Raw genomic sequence first — 23,450 nt, 5'->3', positions numbered from 1 at the left:
AGCTGTGCTCAGTGCTATTATACATGTAATGAATGGGAGTGTTTGGCATTTTTCTACTGTCTTGTAATGTGTTTTCTTCTTATTGTGTTCACACTTTATCACATGCCTAGGAGGGGAAGTGAGGAATCCAGTCCAGGTTTTGCCTGCTGCACTAGATGCCAGTGCCAGTAGCAGAGGAGTTAGGAGACATCAGTAGGGAGTAGGCTGGGCTTGTGAGCACAGAGGCTGAGCTCAACTCTTCTCCAAATCCAGTTCAATGAGCAGCAGAAGCAGCAGCAGCAGTCAGTGTGTGGAGAGCTGTGTGTCCCTGCTGGAGTCAGGACAGATCACAGGAGTTTGGGGGAAGACTGTATCCCACTCATCATACCCCTCATAGGACTTGTTCTCCTGCATGCCATTGAAGGAGACCTCACAGTGGAGTCATTGTGGAATTTGGATTGTACTAGAAGGAATAGCAGTTTCTGCAGAACGAAGAAAGTGCAGCATTTGCAGTAACATTGTGTCACATGTATAGTAATGACTAAGGATTGCACAGGAGAACCCAGTGGATTGGAGAGATCCCTCTCTGTGGATTACTAATGGGACTCTACATGAGCTAGCCCTGATTCTGCACTGCTTCTGCATGTTCCCAAGGTATGCTCTTCTGCTATTTCTCTCTGGATGCTGTGTGACTATTGCATGTAGCCTGGAATGAATGAAGATAGTGGTCATGCCCATGATTTCACGTGTAGGGTTGAGGGCACAGTGGGGGCATAGGCAGCTTTCTCCTTCTCTCCATCTCCCCCTCCTTGGCTGCTCACGGATACAAAGGCAGGGATGGTCTGGCTAGATCTTCTTCCTCTTCCATTGTGAGTGAATGGCTTGGAACCAAGCGTGGAAATGCGAGTGTTAAAGAAACTTGTGAGTGGCCCAGGGGTAGCTAATTGCTGCTGAAGGGCTGCTTGTGCCCCCTTTCTGAGGGTGAGGGGGTTGTGGGCTCTCTACAGCAGCGCAGACCCCTCCAACCCTAATAGGCTTAGCAGAATAAAGGGGTCACATCACACAGGACACCTCTCCTCCTCCTCCGCTCTGGATGGCATACATATGCCAGCCTTTATCCTAACCCTGTGTGCAGTGAAGTTAAATAGTAGGGACCATGAAGCTAAATGGGTGGGCACACCCACCTAGGCATCTGTCTCTTTAGTCCAGCTCCTATTATGATACACCGCAATAGAAGGGCAACTCTGTGCCAAGCAGGGATAATCCAGTCAGCTGGAGAACCAGAAAGATCTGATTATTACATAATATCATACATATTGTCTCCATGTTACTGTAGTATAATGGGGTCATCTGACAAGTTGGCAGAAGTAGTGGGGCAATGGTTAGAATATAACCGGGGTAAAGTAGGGATGAAATGTATATGTTCTCATGGTGGTTTTGTGGGTTTCCTACCACGCTCCTATAATATCCTCCAGTTAGTTATGTTTCTATGAAATTGCCCTCATGCTGTGCACTTGAGATGTAGAATTTAGGTTTTGAGATCTGAGTGATGGGACTACGTTCCCTGTACGATGCTGCGGAATATGTTGGCGCTCTATGAATGACAAGTAATAAGTAAACTATCCATGATGGGGCTGTCAGATGTATCTAAGCCCTGGATGTTTGCTGTTGAAGTGCATGGGAGCTGCTGCTCTGCTTTCCCATGTGTATGAGAGGCAGTCAGCTGAGAGTAATGCTCTCTAAGTGCTCTGGCTGTGAATTTGACGGAGAGATAGTGGGAGCTCTGGGAACCTGGCTGCAAATCCCCCCATGTGTTGTTTTTCCCGACTGCCTTCTGGAGCATGGTTGTGCCTGGTACATTTGGGGAAATGGAGCAGAAAGTCAGGGAGCTGGTGGGCTGGTTTCCTCCCATTGGGGCCCTAAAGCAAAATGAGTTCATTACAATCAAATGTTAGGGATGGCTTTGGGGAAAGAATGGGTAGCTCACAAATTGCTGCAAGTACTCACATACTGTATCCAGCCTTGGTGCTAAGCACCCACTGTCAATGCCAAGCTAAATCCAGAAAGCCTTATGTGCAGGATTCGGTAGTGTGTGCCCTTCATGTATATTCAATGTAACCCTGGAAAGCCATTATACAGTAGTACTGCCGGGCTGTGAAATGGTGACAATCCAAATATTGATGCTTAATGAAGGAATCTAGACAGTGCAGAACAAATGACTTTGCTCTGGTGCCTGCAGAGGAATAGGGACATTTACGTTTTATTGATTGTATTAACATGGATTTTTCTCTTAGTCAGTTGGTAAAAGTAGAAAACACACGTGGTGCCTGGGAGATACAACAAAGGTTAATTGTGCAAAAACCTCTGTGTCTGCTGTGTGTCTGCGGTACCTTGTAATCTGGACACCCAGCGGTTTCACTGCTCCTAGGAAGTCAATTGTGCCCACAGCAGTGAATCTCTTAATGGCAATACAATATAAAAGTGCTTATTTCCCTTAAGTGTGCTTGTGTTTTTAACCGCTCTGTCAGGAGTCTTTTCTTTATTGCTTTGGGAAGGTTTGATTTGTCTTCCCCATTTCTAAACTATCAAGCATGTAAAATAGAGAAGGCTCTGGTTAAATCTCATGTGGATCAATGCTTTGCACTTAATGCCCATGTGGCCATTTCAGTTCTCTTTTTATGTTGAACTTGGATTGAGAACCCATTTTGCTGTGTTGTTCCTATAAGGGAAAGCCCAGGCACCAATGATAAAATATTAATAGCATGTACAGTACAGTGCAGGAAGAAAGTGTTTACTGCATGTTTATTATAGGGCGGTCAACTAAAATAGAAAGGGCATGCTACAAGAAGTGCCTGGCTACCCCATGCTGGCTGTCCTGTGCTGGCTTCTATTCTGTCCCAGCTCAAGTGCTATAAAACTTAATGATTAACTTTAAGCAGACAGAACTGTGTCTCCAATCTTCAGAGGTAGATGCCATTGATTAACCTTTATCTGGAACTTGTGGTCTTGTCCCCATTCCAAGAACTTGATTGTAATGTGGAGTGAACAGAATGTTTATATTGTGTAGATGGAAAGCATGTTGAGTAAATATTATCCTCCTTATATATTGTGTATATTTTATTGCTAGGTTGTTAATGAAAACCATTGACGCTTATCTTATTTATGCGCTGCCAACAGATTCTGACTCCAGCCTTGATTAACCTAATTTTATTGTAAGCCAATACCTAGACTGATATAGTAGAGACCCACAGAAGCAAGAAAAATAACTTAGTCTGACCTATTAGTCCTCTAGTTTGTTTTGGAACCCCCTATCTCCTTTAGTATCGCCTGTCCCCTGATCAGAACATTCAGTGTTTTCATTGCTAAATCCTAGTGGACTTGTGAATTGTGCTGATAATCTGCTAGAAACGTTTCATTGAATAGATGTCTGTAAAAAAGATCACACATGAGTATGGTGGGATTCATAGGGAAGGGTTAATTTCCAGGATTAAGCCTGTCTATGCACAGTTCAAGCATTGCACCCCTAAGGAACTCTTGCAGATGTGACCACAGACCCCCAGTCACATGCTTCATGCTCTCCACTCCACTAAGGTTGTTTAGTTTTGATCATATGAGTGATAAGCTTAAAGAGAGCTCTTTACATAGGAGATGAAATGTATATCTGTGTATATGTATGGTTTGAGGACACATGGATTTGCCATACATTGCTGCTTAAAGATAAAAGCAGATTGTGGCTCTTTCCTGAGCTGGTAATTGATGTGTGGGAGACTTGTCTGCTAAATGCATCTAGTAGATGGGGGTCTTTTAGGGTTAGTAGGTGCGTTTATTGCTAATGCAGTCAATGTGGATATCCTGTGATCAATCCAATGGTGCATTTACATAAATGACGGCAGATCTGTTTGTTTGCTTGTTAATTTCTAAAAGGAACTTCAATGTCAATGCCAGCTCCTCTGAATGACATTTATATGGGGGCGGCGCAGACAGATACAAGCACTGCAGCCCTTTGTGTATCTGTCACTCATCATTATATCAAAGAGAAAATTAATATATTTTGTGGTATCACTTCACTGGAAAGAGGCCATGTTGGAAGCAGATGAGAAAATACAACACCCAACCTGCTTTTATTGTCTTAAAAGGACTCAGCATGGAACGGTAGCCTCTATAATTTTATATAATTTCTTTTGCATTGATAGATAATGGGTAAAATGATAGTAATGTGTACAGATGATTTGACTTGTGTTCAGTATTGTTCACTGGCTAACAAAGCACATGAAATGAAATGTAGGTTTTACTCAATGAGTTGTCTATGGCTCCCCTGGTGGTGACACAGTGATTTGCAATGATGGATTACTCTCCACTCCAATTCATCAAGCTATTTCTCAGCACTGTTCCCTTTGTGCAAAGTTTCTACACCTTTGGTTAAACAATGGCCCTTGTGGTTGACAAGTTGTTTCATTATTGAAGTGTTCAATGTGAATCCCTTGTCCTGTCTAGTCAATGAATGAATGAGTGCTTGATGTGGTTTTCATCACTGATGGAGTCCAGACCATGGCTTGCTATGCTGCTTGATGTTGGCAGCTAAATGAGTTAGTTAATGGCTAAACCTGGTGGTCTTCCTTTGGTAGAAGAAGACTTACATGAATAACTTTGACCACATGTTTTCTTTGTAAATTACCAATGAACTAGTGGATAGACAGCGTTGGCTTTGTTGGTTTCCTGATGTATTATAGAAGAAGTCATTATGGCCACCTACCCTGTAATCCCACTGCTCATATACATCACATCATGTAGATTGACTGCTGCAGAAATGAAGCGGATTAAAACAACTTTAATGAAACCTCTGGAGCATGAAGTGTTTGCAGACATGTCTGGATGTTGACCTATAGACTGTACAACTATCTATTTATTGTCCATTTTTATATATTTTTTGTAGTATATGTAGAAAATCAAATAATAATGGAATAAAATATTTTTGTAAGTATGGGATATGTTATGGTGTAGCAGTCCTTCTATTAGCTGTGTACAATCTTCCAGTTCCTATGGGTTAATAGGCTGCATTCAGATACAGATACTGTAGTTTAGCTTTCTGTGTTGCTACCTTAGATGAGATATAGCAGAGCCTCTCGGATATGTCTTAGCGTATAGCACTCTTCTAATGTGGACATCGTTTTACGTGCTAGTTTTATCCAATATAAAGATCTGAACTGATGGCTTGTATGATTGTAGCTGTACATAGAGCAAGCCATTCCATATAGATAGGGTAATATAGATCAATTGATTTTTTGTAAAGATGTGCAGAAAGGTCCTGTGAGAGGATTAATATGGCAACACGCAAGACGCCAAGAAGTATTAGACCAGGCTAATGGATCCATATGTGGCTGGAAGATTAGTTCATACATGCTGAAGATGGAGCTATTATTAGGCTTTCATGTAACAATTGTGAGGTATCATAGTTGACTAATTGAGTATATTTAATCCTTGAAACCCTTATGCTATGGAACAGATGTACCAATACATTGGTCTTGTATTTCTGTCACCGTGTTAGACCAGTGCTGTCCACTAGAGGCGCTATGCAATTACTACTCTAGAGCTTTCATTCAATAATTGCTACAATTAATAGCTGTAATAATCCACAGCAAGTAACACCAAATGTAGGTTTAATGAATCAAGAACAATAGACAGTAAACTCATATATTGAATCCTGACAAATGTCAGATACGGTCTTAATCTTTCCCATAGTTACATTTTCTTATACACCCTAAAATGTGTTCCAGTGGATTTGAATCAATGCAGAAAACACTCCAAACCTCATTCATATTAAATAAGACTTAAAAGAGCCTCCAGCGATGAGGTCCTGGCATGAGGCACCGCATGCCTCTTCTGTGACTACCGCAGTCCATGGATTTGTATTGAGTGGCATTAGTGAGATCATTGGGCAGCGGGAGAACGCCATTCATTCCAGCTCCTGCCTTGTCTCCATACCTGTGTCATTACCAGGCCAGTTTTCATGGGAACAAAGAGATGATTGACTTTGTGGTTCCTCTTCTTCTACAATCATCCAGTGCATTTTGTTATGTAATTCTGATATATGGATTGAGGAGATCCATAGTCATTGTGGCTGACATTGCTTTACATGCTTTGCTCTTTAGTTAATTCCTTTAGCATCTTCAAATGATGGCCTAGCGCGCTATCTAGACCGTAAGCCTGATCTTCATCTATTAATCATGGAAACTGCTTTCTTATGCGGTTGCCATAGCGGCAGGGCCTCAGATAGTGTTGGGGTGCCTTGGGGAAGGCTCTCTGTATAACACGAGTTGCAAGCCTTGCAGTTATTTTGGCAGTAGCAGAGCTTGAAAAGAACAGAGAGCAATATCCAACATTATTCAGTATTGGATTAAAAGAGGCAACTCCTAGATGTGTCTCTGTGGACCTTGTTATGTGAACATCCAGCTGATATGTATTTTTCTGGAATTTTTTTTTTCCGTCTTTGTTCTTGCGAAATGAAAAAGGAAACCCAGTTCAGAGAGTAGAGGTGACTTTAATCTATCAGCGAGAACAGGGAGTGCGTTTTATCTCTCCCAGTGATAAATGTCCAGGCTAATGACAGAATTTAGGCCGCACAAGGAAATCCAACCAATTTTGTTGGGTAAACAGACCGCGGTCCAAGCTCTGACATAAGCTCTGCTATTTGTCTCTTCTCTGTTTACTCGGAGGTTCCAAAAAACGAGGCCGGATGACGACAGGATAGAAATGGTTAACCTGACCTTTGACCGATATTTATCACTATCTATGTGCATGACTCCCATACAAGCTAGTTAGTCTAGTTATTATCTTCTTAAGCCCAGGCCTTAACTACTATGACACACAGCACATTATCCACTGAGAAATAAATGATTTGCCTTTGTGGGTTTTTCTGGATGGTGGTGACGTGTCTAGCACTTATAGTTTTCCTGTGTCTTGTGTTTCTGTGTATAGAGATATATATTCATGAATTCAGCCCATGCTGCGTGAAGCTTGCCATCTGCTCCCATGTCCGAAGACCTTTACTTAAATAAGTGTCAGTCACTCCAGGTGTAACCCATATGGAGTCCATTGTCTTATTTTTTTTCTTTAGGATGTTCCTTTAAGCAACTGGTCTTATCTACCAGAAGGATGAAATTACATAGGGTAAGAAGCCTCGCTCATTCATTCAATAACCGCTTAGACCGTGTCCATTACTGAAGAGATAGGGTTTAGTGCCATTATGGAAGAATAAAATGGAGGCTGTAATCCTACCTCTGGTGCAGAATATGTCCACACATTGACCGTTCCCATAGTTTAATAATCCATGAACTACATTTCACTATCATATTATTTGAGTATTGGAGGTATACATTTTCCTTGTACTTTGTCTCTTTAAATTATTCCAAGTTACATACGTCAGTGGTAGTTGGTAGTATATATCTCTTATTTCAACTCTTATATCCTCTGTACATAGAAAAACAAAGTTGGATCTGCTGATGTCTTGTGTGTGGGGGCCTATCACCCCCAAGAGATGATGCCGGGAGAGGGAGAGACCAGATATATTAAATAACACCCCTTAGGAAGATAATTCACCTCCAGAGGTGACCAGCACTGGCTTACTCCCTTCTCACCATTGGCACAACATGCACACTTGGTCAAACTGAGCATGCATGTGTATTGGGAGTTGGGTGGAATAGCTATCAGATGTAAGACTAAGGTCCCGTGTAGTGGGCTGCAGCTAAAAGGGGGAAACACCTGTGATGGCAACACATTGGGGATTTTCCGGAAGCGCTTTTCAGACTTTGCTTCCATTATACCTATAGGGAAACCGCCACCGTTTCTGTAGGCATAATTGGCATGCTGTGATTTGCAAAAACACGATAGTTTTGGAAATCACAAGATTTCTGTTGAGGGTATTTCTCTAGCGAATCGTATCCACTTCACAGGGACTGCACCACGCGGGGCTTCAGCCTAAGAGCGTTCAATATACTGTACATCTATACCAGGGATGTGGAGTCGGTAGGCCATTGTCTGTCGGAAGCGGTAAAACCCTTGAATTCATTATAAAGCTAGTGATTGAATTCCTATCAAAGTAAATATGCAACAAACTATAATTAAATTCTATTTAATAATGCAATATCAATAAATGTTTAATATAATTAAAACAATTAATTGTTTTATTTTCAAGCCCCCATTGGAGTCTGTAACTATTTTTTTTACTCCAATTCTACCCAAAATTGGTCCCAGCTCTGACTCCACTTCCACAACCCTGCTTTACGCAGTGAATTGTTGAGCATTGAATATATTTTATAGGTCCTTGTTGAAATGTTTCTTGTGACTAGTTGAAGTTCCAAGCCAAGTGATGGATTGCTCAAGTTCATGGTTGTCACAATGGTGTAAATACCAAGAATCCGTGATTTTTCAAAGAAGCGGTCAACTCCTGTCAGCTATATTTTAAGGCAGTTTTTCCCAATAATTGAATGCAGTCTATTGTTATATCAGGCTAAGAAAAGATTAGAATTACTTCAAAGGGGTCGATGAACGAAAGCGAATCTGAGCATATATACGCATGGGAAATTGGAACTATTTGGCCTATAGCTATTGAAGGTGTACGGGCACCTTAACAGGGTCACACTCATACCATGGGCCGTTTGTATTACTAATGTCTCTCTTGTGGCAGCCTTTGTGTGATTTGTTATATCCTCAAAAATAATAGAATTCCACTGTTAAAAATACAAGTTTAATGCTATTTTATATCATCATTCTACATGGGAGATTCTAGATGATCAGGCATGTGGGTTATTGGGATTATGAAACAATACAGTGCCAGATTCCAGATTAAAGGGATGTTCTGCATATTCTATCTGTGGGTATATACACATAGTGCTTAGTCTCTGACAGAGGGTTCAGGGGTATTTCTTACCAGTTAATTAAGCAAAATGGTGATCGGAGTGATAGGTCGAGGTGACTTGTTATAGAGTATACTGTTCTAAGAACAAAACAGGAAACACTATCCATACAGCATGCTGAATTACTTATGCTGTATTTTTCACCTAGCGATCATTTACATGTATTTTTATTTTTATCTTCTCGCTTTTTTTTTTTTTAATAACTCTGTATCCTCCGCTACTTTTAGAGTGGCGTGCAGAAAAATAGCTTGGCCTTTTAGTCATAAAGGTGGATTTTAATTGCAATCTTTCAGATGAAAAACCATCTGCTTTTGTTTGCTGGGTTTGACTGTTATTACAGCGCTCGCCGGTAAGCTTGTCGATAAATATTGAATTAGCAGTTTGAACTCTATATGCAGAAAACAAGTGATTGATAGTGAAATGACATATTCACGCTTTGATAACAGCATGCATGGAAAAACATGTTATTTTCCGGTATTGTGTCTCAATTTTAAAGGACAGGTCAAATATGGAAATTCTTGGGAATGTAAAATAAACTACTTCTTTGTATCACTATATAAGAACCTTATTTATAATGTTTGAGCCTGTGATAGATTCTTAAGTGTGTATGTAAATGTGTCTTGAGACGCGTCACAGTAGTGACCATGGAAGCAGAGATTTTTGTGGACATCTTTCAATAGAACAATAATAGGTTTATTAATATTGCTAACATATATTATAGGCCATTTCATAGACCAGTGACATCATGTGGCCTGTCTGCGGCTCAGTCCTATTCAAGTGAATGGCCCAGAACTGTAATACCAAGCATGGCCCCTACACAATGTAGAGCAACGTGCTTTGTGTTCGGGGAAGAGGCTCCAGCTTTCATTCAAACACTGGACTCTTCAAACAGTTGATCTGTGGGGCTCCTCAGTGTTGGACCCCCACCGATTAGGTATTGATAACATATCCTAAGCATATAGACCTGGCCAGGTTAAGCGTTCATATACATGGGGAATTAGGAAAGACGGGCTGTCGGTGTATGTTTTGTGTATGGGCAAATTGTGTATGATGCTTTCATATCTCAAATGGCTTAAAGAGGTGTTCAGGAATTTTTAGTTATGGCCTACCCTTAGGATAGGCCATACAGACATCTGGTCTGGGGGAAGTGGCAACATTGAAGTCAATGGGATCTGAGCAGCACAGGCACTCGGCCACTATACAAGGACTGGAAGTATATGCTTCTGTGCACTGTATACTACGGGAAGTGGCCCCGAACAAGGGATCCATGTGGGGGCTGCATACAAAGGCCATAAATAGAAAATTACTGCCAGCCCCTATAAGCTGTATCTCCATTTGGCTGATTTGACAGTGTAATCTACGTGGAAAGCAGACTGACTCACTAATGTGTCTTCTCTTGGAAGAAACATGAGATAAGTCAAGTTATATATTACCAACCAACCTTTTTTATCACTATTCCCATACACTTTCTGGTGACGTTAAAGGGGTTTTGTGAAATATTACTTTTATGATGTGTTTGCTAGACATGTCAGAGTAGTTAAAGGTTTGCATAACTCCCACTTACTTCCATATAACATGAATTCTCCTGTGAGGCCACCCCTCTATGGATTTATGGTGAACAGGACATTATCAGTCTATAGATCTGGATGGTTCTCCACTGCTAGATCCCTATAGGCCTGACGTGTATGATATCTGACAACCCATAAAGGTTCAGCTAGCAGTTAGAGGTTACCTTATTGACTCCTTATGTTTCTAGTCACAAGTTTTCTTCCTTAATGTGGTTTGTAACCTTGGAATTGTATAATTCTAAATGCCCTTGCTTATGCCCCGAAGAAATAATATTATGTAATACAATCTGAATTACATCTTTATTCTGTGTATTATGTCACTATTGCATTTTTTCTTTCTAGTGATATTTGTAACAGTGGACATTGCAGGAACATATTTGTTTTTCTCTTCACCTATATATATAATGTTCCCACTTCTCTCATTGAAAATCTTGAGGCTTTAAAAGAAAGTGCCATATTTTAAAATAGGATAATGTGGCTTTTATTGTGACTAGCTAATCTAGAATCCCAGACGCCAAAATTCTTTGGGGAGTAGTCTCACGCTTTTAAGCACCACAGTAGTGTTTGATCTTGCCGTCTGCCTTTACCATAGCCTGCAATTAGCACCCAAACCTCAGCTACTATGAAAAGAAAACATGTGCTGACTTATCCTGCTCCCTGTGCTCTGTATGAATCAAGAAACCTTGGAAAACAGATCTGTCTTGGTCAGATTACAAAAATAGCAAAGCTAACCAAACCATAATCTTGGCAGTTCAGCTTCACGAGACCCCTTTCCCCCAATATACCCCTAAACAGTTCAATATTACATCTAGCATAAGGTTTATTTTACTGTTCATCTGTGGTTACATGGAGTACAGTGCAACGCCTTGTCCGTCTTTTTCCATTGGGTGGTCTTAGTCAGCTCATACATTATTGATAGCTATTCAGACAACATCTATTTCTGCCAACCCTCCCCCATGCACATGTATGCTCTGTTTGGACAAAAAGACATGGGTTCTCAATAGCAAGAGAGGAGTAAGCGACTGTCAGACGGCTCTGGTGGCTTATATCTCTGAGAACAAAAGAATTGGCCTGTTATTATCTATCTACCCAATACTTCTCACCCCATTATCTGCCGTCAGGAGAGAATCCCTCATATACATTAGATTGTGGACCAGTCCTGTAAAAATTGGCAGGTTCGGTTAATATTAACTTAATGAATCTAGTGTATATCGAGTGGCTTAAAGAGGATCTTTCATGTCCTCGAGCACATTATTCAGCTTTCCTGTTATGTGCCCCAGGAGAAGAGATATTGGTGCAGTTACTGATAGCTCTTCACTGTCAGAAGGGCGTTCCTGACAGTCTAGCTGGGAACACCCCACCTGACACTACTGTGTGTAGCGCTATACTGTGAGGGGGTGTTCCTTACCACTCAGCCATGACGCTGAGCTGTGAACACCCCCCTGTACTAGTCTATGGGCGAATACTGTCAGGAGGGAGGGGGCGTTTGTCACAGCTCAGCGTTATCACTGGGCAGTAAGGAATGCCCCCTCTCAGTATAGCACTACGGACAGCACAGTCAGGAGGGGCGTTCCCAGCTAGACTGTCAGGAACGCCCTTCTGACAGTGAAGACCTATTTGTAATTGCACCATATCTCTTCCCTGGGGCACATAACAGGAAAGCCGATGGTGCGCTGAATTCAGCACACAGTCAGCTTTCTAGTGGTATATAAAACCGCAAATGCCCGAGGACATGAAAGATCCTCTATAAGTATGGTAATATAAAACCGGATGCTGTATGTTTGTAAGATTATTGCAAGACAAAGCAAGTACTTATAATAAAATTATATAATGCAGCTGAAAATCCAGCTCTGAAATCAGGTCTTGATTCATCTACTATGCATGTTAGAATTTTTTTTTTTTTTTACTTTGTTCAACAGTGAGGTGGGGCATGACTGGGTATGGGCGTGGATTTCCAGGAAAGGGGTAAGGCTTAGGACGTAACAATGTGTATCAGAGTTGCTTCCAAATTTCGTCACCTAGTAAGCCATACTGATATAAACCAGGTGATATAAATTTAGATTACAAAGTCTGTGGATACATCAGTTATGCTGGGAGTTGTAGTTTCACAGCAGCTGGAGTGCCGAAGGTTGCTGATCCCTGGTCTGAATGGTTTTCCCTGTCTAAACACTAGATTGGATTAGTAAATCTGCCCCGATGAGTTCACTGCTCATATGGTAACCATTACCTAATGACATGTTACTACTTTTAATTTAACCTGACACTAAGGGCTATTTAGTAAAAAAATCAATGTAATCTATATTATCAATTACCTACCTTATGCAGACAGGCCAATGGGGGATATATTTGAGAAATTTTTTTTTCTTGTTAGCGTTTAGCTCCTCAAGCGCTTGTAAATCGGCAGCGATTCTACAACAAATGCACAATACTGAAAATTGCTGTGGATTTGTGGGGCACAATATGCTCCGCAAAGCCACAGTATGTGTGAACTCACCCAAATAGTCCCTAATATGCCAGGTTATATGTATAGATTTAATATAATCCAATATTTACACTTGGTTCTACAGGAACAAAACTCTTTTTAATAATTGCTAATCTCCTTTATTCAGCGTGGTAATTATGCATACGGCTTTCCTTTCTAGAATAACATGGCAACATCTTCTTTTTCACCGACACGCAGACAGAAGATGTTTCTCAGAGAAAGAAATACATTTTCAAATCTGCTGACAATGGTTATTACAGTGCAGAAAGCTTACTGAACCTTAAGACAATAGAGCTGTGATGATCTGGATGTTGCAGAGCAGGTCTAACAAAGCACTCCCTTGTTTTAAGGGAGTTGGAGTATGAAATTGTTGGCGCACTGTCTTAGCCACATCATATCTTGTGAGCAACACCTTACTCTGCATACTGTGTGCTCCACAACAGCTCCTGGCATGAAATCAGCAAGCAGAATTCAACATTCGGCTTCGCAGACGACTTTTTGAACAGGGCGAAAAAGCACATATCATGTACTAGCATCTGAATTTAATTCCAATGTGTGAACAACACATTTTAAAGCTTACAAATGTTGTAGGATCTAACCACAAACTTGAGAATTATCTGTACTTTCTAATTAGACGATGTTGTCTTCTGAGCTGGGCGACAGATGATTTAAGTCAGTTCTCTCACATCACCAGATTTTCATTTTTCAGAACAAGTCATGGCAGAATATATTGGGAACATGGCTTTATAGTCTGTGCTTGCTTAATAAAACACCTTTTTATAAATGAACTATATCAGGAATACTATGATCGTAATGTACATTTGGTTGATTGCCATGGTCAGTCCCGTACTGGTGAGGTTCTTAAGACCAGCAACATGGTCTGGTAAGGTAAAGACCTCACTTTCACCATATGTGGTTATCATTGAAGTCCACTTGGGTGTTTAGTCTTTAGATCATCTGAACAACATATTTAACAATATAGCATACATTAATCCTAAAATTCTACAGATGTTGTAAGAGCAACCATTTTTCATATATACTTGTAGACCAGGCCATGTGTGATACAATTTCATGAACTTCTAAATGGAGATATATTGGCCTTTAGGGCCTTTAGTAAGGCTATATGACATATAGTATGGGTTGGTAGGTACTCCATATACTGGTGTATGATTCCTGAGTAATACCGTATATTGATTTCTATTTTTTTTTTTTTGTTTGTTTCTGCTGTATTTGTATGCAATCTTACAGAAAAAGGCCTCTGTATAATTTGGTATATTTCAAGGTACAGTATAAACTACAGTAGGCATCATGGCTCCAATAGCTCAGATGCTCTAGGGCACTTCAATATACCATATGCATGAGCTCTAAAGGGTCTTTTACACCAATAGATAATGGTCTGGACAAACCTTTGTATGAAAGTTCATTCTCGATTATGACAAACTTGGCAGGGAACGGCTAAACACTTGGCTGGTTGTATCTTTCATGCAGACCAGAAAATCAATTGTTGTCAGTAGCACATCTTCCCATATAAACAAGGGACGTGCTTCTGACTATATGCATGCTGTATGGGGAACAACAATCAGGTTAATAGTTACAATCAGACCATGTGAAAGGTCCTTTAAATGAGTATCAATTGACTTATAATATCAATGATTGGTGCTTGTTGCCTATCAAATGGGATCCTTACACTGTTTTATCTCTGCAATTTTTTTTTTTCCCCTCGAAATTTAGGTCCATAGTGGAAATTTCAGCACTGGGGGCTCTAGTGTTTCAGTGCGGCTAACGTACTAAAACTGAAGATCGACCCGGTGAACAGCAATTATCATTGCTGGAGGAACAGATGTCTATGGTTAAAACCTGATGATTCTCATATGTACATGTAACATATTTTATCAGCCGTTGTTTATGATGAGATATTTGGAAATCCCAATTCTCATCTCTCTGGGAGGAACAGCAAGTCTGAGTTATGATTACTGGAGATTTTAGCAAATTCTCTTGTGCTCAATGACCCTGCAAGAGGAGTTATTTCTGGTCAATGGACATGTTCTCATGTAACAAATTCTTGCCCGTAACCTATATTTTACCTTTGCTGACAATTACCAAGTGTGTGCTTACTAAATTGTGGAGACAAAAGAACTGGCTAAGGATATTGCCTGCATAGCAAAATTTAGAAGCAGAATATTTGGATTCAAGATATCAAGTCATCCCTACCATGTAAGGCGATAGATTCAGATTTGCAGAGATAGTCCTTATCATGCATTATGGAGCTATTAACATTGAATGACTTCTATTAGGTGAGGGTCCTGCATGGTAAATGGGTTGACCTACTAATATAGTAGAATAGAAGGCATTCAGTCCAGCCTTGGGTGCTTTTTGTCTGGAACAGACTCAAGGATTACTAAATGAATGATGCCTGTCCTGATTTCTGCAGCAAATAGAAAGTGATATTGTTCCGTAAGAACACCGATGACCTTTTCCCTTATGTCTCAGTATATGTTGCTGTAATGGCTTCATTTGTTCCTCGATCGTAGAGGTTTCAAGAGTATATTAGAAGATAAAGGGTAATGACAGTAAAGTCACCTGTTTGCCAATGATCGCCTTGGCCATTTTAATGTAGTTAAATGGATGAATGATATTATATAAAGAGAAACTTTTTCTTTCCCCCAGAAACGGTTCCATTTCTTCGCATAAGCTATGTCTAGTAGTACAACTTGGCCCTACTGAGTCTGAGCTGCAATACTAGGCAGAGCCCAAATGCAACAATGCCCCCCCCCCTTCCTTTTCTTAAAAAAGCAGACCTTTTCTCTTATAGATTACCTATGTTAAGGATGGATCATAAATATCAGTTTGGTGGGGTCTCACATCTATTGTCCCCACCACTCTATAGAATGGAGCAGGAATCGGACAGCTGATATCTTTGTGTGGTGGATGAGCAGACTCTGCAGATTAGCTCCTATTTAAGTGATATGGAAAGTGATCTGCAGTAACCTGGCCTGGCCACTACACAGACAATGGAGCTGTCTGCTTCCTGCTCCATTCCCTGTATGCGAGCTGCAGAGAACAGCCGATTGATGAGGGTGCCAGTTGTCAGACCCTATGGATATGATGGATGGGTCATCAATCATATAGAACAGATAACCCCTTCACTCACCAAATGTAAGTTCAAGTAGTCAATTTTCCTTGCTGATTATAGTCTGGCGGAAAGTTCACACAGATGACAACCTTCATCTCTTGATATGCCAGATCACCAGTCAATGTATTATCTGGTGGATGATTTGGACTTTCATGTCTAGTTTTGCCTAAGGCAGCTGCCACTTCTTCCTACCTTGCAAGCTGACCCAGAAAGTGCAATTAAAATATTCCCTCCTAACCATTAATGAGCACCTAGTAGCGACCCTCTGACCAAGTCCATGTCTGTTTCTTCTGTCTTACTCATGCCCTCACTGCTTTTGCTGATGCATGTTGCTTTTAGTCAGCAATGTAGCATTTTTAGACCTAGATTAATTTGGAATGCTTAGGCATGCACAATAATTGTGTCAGCATAACTGTGTGTGTTCTTTACACCAGGATACATTAGGATCATGGTTCTCATTTCATGCTATATTACTTTTGCATATGAAGGAGCTGTGAATGTAAATTAACCTATGGAATATACATTTTTCTAAATGTTGTATATCAGTGGGATTTCTCATCGACCATAACAATTGATAGAGGTACTCATCGTAGATTTCTAATTATCAGTCTTCTTTATGATACGGACTTCTAAATTGGCCATACACATTAAAGGAATATCAGGTATACTGTCCAAAAATGATGATTTTGGTGGGCGTTATCAACTATCTAATATGTATTGGGTCCTTCTGGCTCTTCCTTAACAACAGATGTCAGGAAAAAAAGGATTGGGCAGTTTTAGTAACATGCCTGATCCTTTAGTTCTCAGGAGGTAAGCTCATCAATAACACATGCATCCTTGGCCAAGCCTTGAATATATGTGACAAGGTGGGAAAAGGGGACTTTAGAGAGGAATATCTGTCCGGTGAATAAGCATTTGAACAATAGCTGTTAGAAGTGTACGGGATTGATGGGAATCTGATTTATATTGTCCAAATACATGGCAAACAGATCACCTTTTGACTTTGCAAGTCCATTAAAGGTGTTTTCCAGGCTAAAGATATTTGATCTATCTTAAGGTAAGACCATCAATATCAGATTAATTGGGGTTTGATGCCCAATGCACCATCACCTATTTGTTCTCAGCAACTGATACACAGACAATGAAGCAGAAAGTGGTAAGCTCTGTTCTCTGTGTAATGACTAGATCAGCTCTAATTTTTGGGGACCTGAGGTGTAGTGACTCAGTTCTACCACTATACAGAGAACAGCGCTGTCTGCTTTCTGCTCCATTGTCTGTGTATCAGAACAGCTCATTGATGGGTTTGTCAGGTGTTAGACCCCATAGATCTGATATTAGTGACTTCTCTTTAGGACAGATCCTCAATATTTTTAGTCCATAAAACCCTTTTTAAGGTCTGCTGGCACATTTGCATATACTTCATAAGAATTTCTACTATATATGCCAGCATTTAACTATAGAGCTAGTGTGAATCAAGCCTTAAGTGTCACACTTTCTGTTGTATTAGCTTCTGGCTTGTATTAATTTTTTTTTTTTTTAACTAAAAAGTACTCAAATAATAATTTCCATCTTCATCTAGTCATGTCTTCTACTTTCACTAAATTAGAGTCTCCATGTTGATCACACTTTCATAGAGTGTCTGAATCCAGACTTTACTATGCAATTCTTAATAGCAATTCTAGCAACACAATAAAATCTTAATAGAAGCGTTGGAGAAATGTTCTCCATTGTTAACTTTATGGAAATGCTGGAATTGCAGCCATAGTATTATACGGTCACGTTCATCAGCTTTCAGCTCTGGATCCAACTCCTCGAATACCCATTTAAATCTGTCTTCTTGTTTTGAATATGTGATGATTGCTTACCTGGATGTTTTGGGTGCCAGTGTCAAGAGTTATTGTATTAGCACCATGCCTGCCAATGATAAATGAGGAGATAATTCACATGTCCATATTCTGTCTCATTTAACTGAAAACCATTATCATTGTCTGCAATGCACAATTTTCTGTAGCCCATTGTTAAAGCAGATTGTAGAAGATTGTTTTGTTTGGATGCCTTTTGTATTTCAGTTGTCTGGCTGGAAAAAATGAAGCTTCGAAATGTAATAAGCAATTCCACATGTGTTTTTCCTTGCTTATTATTTTTTTGGTTTAAGAACAGATTTGAACAAACTTAGACTATTTATTAAGCAGTCTCCTCTTTCTGTCTACTTTTGTGCTAAATCCAAACGCTACAATGGTTCAGGAAATCTCTGCTGTTTCTCAATTGCTCCTATCAAGTCCTTCCACCATTTAATAGTGGCATGTTCTATATATTGTAAGTTGCACCAAAATAATATAGAATTATATCCTTAAGTGTATGACCCTTAAACTGCATAAACATGCAACAACCAGTGCACAAATCTTATCTGGTGATTAGGGCAAGGTAGGCTGCTGACATTACACTTATCTGAACGAGAGCTATTCTCTTCTTCCGATGTCCTAGAAACTTGACCAAGCATGCATATGTTCCTAATGGGGAGAGTAGAGTAAGGGCTGGCTCAAATCTGTGTTCAGTATTCTGTTCGGGGAATCCACTTGGGGACCCCCCGAATTGAATTCTGATTGCATTAAAAAGCGGTGAGCAATGAAAGCACACGGACCCAATAGACTATCATGGGGTCCATGGGTTTTCTGCACGAGTCATTCAGAGAAAAAATTACATCAAGAACTACTTTCCTCTCCACAATATTCATGTGGAAAACACTAGCCCATGATGGGCTCCGTGTGCTTTCATTGTTCACCGCATTTTAAAGCGTTCGGTATTCCGTTTGGGGGGTCCCCGAGCAAACTCCCAGAACGGGATACCAAAAGATGATGTGAAGCAGGCCTAAGTTGTTGCCAGAATCCTCTGGTGGTTACTTATTGCCTCTGAGATCAAAAGGATTGGGCATGTTGAAATTTAAGTGCCAAATCCTGTTCTCGTTTTACATTTGTCAATATTGGAGATTTAGGTTGGACAATCCTGCCAAATTCAATGGTTTTGGCCAACATTAATCTAATGTACAGTATATGGCTGACTTTATACCATTGCACGAACCAGGCAGTTTCCTTTGTTAGTAGGGTTTATATTTTTTTTTTGTAAAGGTTTGAAGAAGAGGCAAATTTCAGTGCCGCTGAGCTCTTGGCATTTGTGCAATTGTGGCATAAATCATGACCATTCTGCATTTCAGAGTAAATCCATAAACAATTGTTCATCCTAGATACGCCTGTCTCCAATTGTTAACATGTAATAGTTTGAGGTACCTTCAAAATATTGAGTGTTATAGGTTACCGAATAGGGCATCTGTAAAAAGCAGCTCCTGTGTGTTGTAGGCTCGGAGCGTGAGATTTCACAGTTAGTTGGATTTGGTTTATTATTTAAATTAATTGATAGAATCCATTTAAGCGGCTTCCTAGTGCAGTGTATTTATGCTGATGTGCCCGGCAGCCTGCTATTAATGCATAAGCATATTGCCAAGTTGACTGAAAATGTGTGTTCACCCAGGCACAAGTTACATATTTCAAGATATTGTGTTTTAATTAAAGTCTCTGATTTCAATGTGAAGTCGAAATGGAAATGAATTGAAACTTAGCCTTGTCAAGCAGATGCCATTCAGTGTGAAATAATGGCTGTCATGCTGGCTCACGATTGGTGTAATATAGCATTTGGGCTATTCTGGACGTCGAAAGTGCATAGTTAAAATACTCAATGGCTGGGAAATATATTTTTGAAGAAAAAGTTAATGGTTGACCTGTATGTGTAGAAAAGCTGAGGGTATTTGCGAAATGGAATATATTGATTTGCATCACGGCTTAACACCAGTGAAACTATATACTCTTTTCAAACAGCCCATAAGAACTGTCTAAGCCTTTGAATGGCGTTCAATAATCAGGCTGAAACATTAGTCTAGGAACAAGCCTCGACTTGCAGCCATGATTACTTATTACGATAATATCCGAGTATTTCATGGATGTGACTATAGGTAGCGTTGAGTTTTACTGCTCGTACCATGTGCATTTTTTAATGGATTTGCCCTAAAAACATCTGAATACCATTTACACAACACTCATGTTACGTGTAACTGATATCTTAAAACCTATTTTGGAACAAGTTTCAATAATTTATCATAAAAATACCCAATTGTGTCCAAACGGTTGATACCCATAATGCATGTATCTTACTTTCTTTCCAAGGCAGGTAATAGATATTGATTGTTAAGTCAAAAGTATGTGAATTACTAGACTATTTAATAAAGAACTAAGCTAAAAATGTGATCTGTCTTATTCCTTTGATTTATCTGAAGAACAAAATGGTTTTGCAAAAGAAAAATTATCCATAGCAACACCTTCTTAATTAATACCTAAGATAGCGGGGCCCTGAACACGAGACGGGCGACCTTTTCTGGGAAAGAGTCGTTTCTAATTAATCATCCGTTTTTGTTTTTATCTTTGACTTCGTTTTAATGAAAAGTGTAAATCCCCGAATTATTACAGATTACGACTGGTGTGCCAGAGTTTCTTACTGTTCAAGAATGTGGAACAAGTCCAAACGTATGGATACATTCATGTACGGTTTGAGAATTTCCCTGTTTATATCTGGTTTCATGCTTTTTAATATGCGTATATAGTGATTTCAGAGCCAAATGAATCACTCTCAGTAATGTTTTAGATCTTTAGCATTGAAATGTATATTGCAATGTACAGTGGGAGGATGAGAATAGGCACAACTTATTTCGCTAACATTTGGCCGGCGGTTTTGGCAGTATTAGGTCACCTGTTACCATTAAACTCTCTAGGCTGGATGTAGACCAAAGCCAAATGCTGTTTTAATATTGGTAAAAAAAAAAAAATTGCTTTAAGAGTAGGAGAGCCAAGACAAAAACAAGTTAGGTCAGTTTGTGTAGGAAACAGTAAAGTCATGTCACAGACACCTGTTAACATACATATCTGTATGGCATGTATTTTTCATGAATATGGCATTCCTTGTGGAAAAAAAAACTGCTATCATTTTAGAAATATAGAATTTTTTGGGATAAAATTCAAAAAATATATTATAAACATTGTACAAATGAAATAACTTTATCTTGGGTTTATTCATAGAAATAAAATAACTTTATCCTCCATTACTAATCTTACTGAGTTGAAGTCTGTTATAGTCCAGAGCTGTGTTCACAATCATGCTGAACACTAAAAATGGTTAACAGGATTGGCAACAGATACCTCCTAGCAACTGTTAAAGGGGGTTTTCCAGGCAGAATTTTTTTATTTTATTAAGAAAGGTCTGTTAGTACTAGTAATGGGTTAATAAAACACTGCTAAAGGTATATGGGTGTACTTGAGTGATTTCTGAGTGTCTCTGGCAGCCAATGCCTTTGTTTACCAGTTGTAGCTTCCTTCTGTTCAACTTCCTGTGTAGCTGCTATACTAGTTCCCTCTCTCAGCCCCACCTCCTCTCTCACTCTGTTACAAAACCCTCCCCGTCTTGCTGAGCCTAGCCCCTCCCACCCTCCCTGTCTCACTAAGACTAGCCCCTCCCACCCTCCCTGTCTCACTAAGACTAGCCCCTCCCACCCTCCCTGTCTCACTAAGACTAGCCCCTCCCACCCTCCCTGTCTCACTAAGACTAGCCCCTCCCACCCTCCCTGTCTCACTAAGACTAGCCCCTTCCACCCTCCCTGTCTCACTAAGACTAGCCCCTTCCACCCTCCCTGTCTCACTAAGACTAGCCCCTCCCACCCTCCCTGTCTCACTATGACTAGCCCCTCCCACCCTCCCTGTCTCACTAAGACTAGCCCCTCCCACCCTCCCTGTCTCACTAAGACTAGCCCCTCCCACCCTCCCTTTCTCACTAAGACTAGCCCCTCCCACCCTCCCTCGGCTCCCTGGTTAATCTATTCCATCCACTGCTATAAGACAGGAAGAGGGTGAGGAGCCATTCCCCTGACACAGGAAGGCTTGGTAAGTATTGATTATACTGAAATGGAACGTCACCGAATTATCAGAAAGTATTATGGGTAATTATAAATGTTTTAATTGAATTAAATTAGAAGTTAGGTGGGGGAGGGAGTTTAGTTTAGGGGTTAATTTTCAATTTATCCTGGAAACCCCTTTAATTTAGCTAGGAGAGGGTCTAATTATCTGACTCTTGGCCCCCAAAATGATAAGCTGTTTGACTCTTGGGCAAGGGCTGTAGCATGCTCATTGCTTACACTGTTATGTACACTTAGAAAGTCTTACATATATGTGTATATAATGTTTAAGTGAATAGGACAAAAATGCAAAATCCAGGACAGAATCGGCCTTTTCAGCAGGGATGCTGAGGGTAGAACCCTTCCAATCTATTATGTATGACCTATCCTAAGCATAGGTCATCAATATAAATTTACATTGCTTCTAGAAGGGCTTAGCTTTCCAAAATGCAAATCACTACAACATTAAGGCAGCTGGAATGTTCCATGTGTGCCTTGTGTATAAGCCCTTATATTCACGTCATAATTTATCAATTTAATTTCAATTAATATGCATCTTAAAATATTTGCTGAGGTTGTATGCAGTCTATTACACATAGTAGGAAGTTGCCATGACAGGTCACCAGTGTCACGACAGGAGATTTAATATATAAAAAAAAATCTGTTGTCAGTAAATATGACATTGTTCATACTGATTATATTCAAAACATGAAAAAAGGAACATTAATAAAGGAAAGGGCACACGCACATTTTTATCATTGAATATATTTATTAAATCCCGTGTTAGTGTTTGTTTATGACCCATGTCTGAATTGGCTTATTCATGGTGCAGTGCTCCTTGGAACGTGATAGCATTCAGAATGTAAGAGCTTTGATTGTTTCCCTTCTACTACGACTTGCATGGAAAACAGTCCTGATTAAAAGAGCTGGGACAAGTTGAATTGGCGATGCTCGGTGCTATTGAATCCATTGTCTTCCCATTTCAATTGAGAAGCCATATCTCATTTATAGCACAATATCTGGTAGAATTGTTTACTTCAATAAGACAACACGCTTTCTTGTCTCTCTATTCTTGTCTTTTATCACTGCAGTTGCATGTACAATCATAACTCTCATCTCAGATATTCTGCTCTTTCATGAAATGGGACACAGAATTATGTATGACTGCCATACTAATGAGCCAAGCAGACAAAGCTCGCAATGTCTCCAATATCTTGTCCTCTGACTACACTTTGCTAATGGGTTGGGAGCTTTTGGGATTTGAAGCAAATGAGATGTTTCTGTGTTTTTTGTTTTTTCGTTTGACCCAACTGTGAAAGATTTAAGAGATTAATGTCCGTCTGGTTTTTTATTGATTCTGATAAATGGTATGATAATAGATGATTAT

At 39.9% G+C, this 23,450-nt stretch overlaps 1 protein-coding gene across 9 annotated transcripts in view; it reads left to right on the top strand.

The window, feature by feature from the left end:
* The first annotated feature begins 205 nt into the window (after positions 1-205).
* The window catches only part of SEMA6A (semaphorin 6A), a 193,434-nt gene continuing 170,189 nt past the window's right edge, over positions 206-23,450 (top strand). For all 9 annotated transcript variants that reach the window (XR_012715502.1, XR_012715501.1, XM_075272212.1 and 6 more), the window contains exon 1: positions 206-633. The gene's annotated coding sequence lies outside the window, so the exon portion shown is untranslated. The remainder of the gene's footprint in view (positions 634-23,450) is intronic.

This window comes from Leptodactylus fuscus, chromosome 1 (genome assembly GCF_031893055.1).
Source record: "Leptodactylus fuscus isolate aLepFus1 chromosome 1, aLepFus1.hap2, whole genome shotgun sequence".
NCBI classification, from domain to species: domain Eukaryota; kingdom Metazoa; phylum Chordata; class Amphibia; order Anura; family Leptodactylidae; genus Leptodactylus; species Leptodactylus fuscus.
Note: the sequence above shows the minus strand (reverse complement) of the source record. Positions and strands in the feature narration are given on the sequence as shown.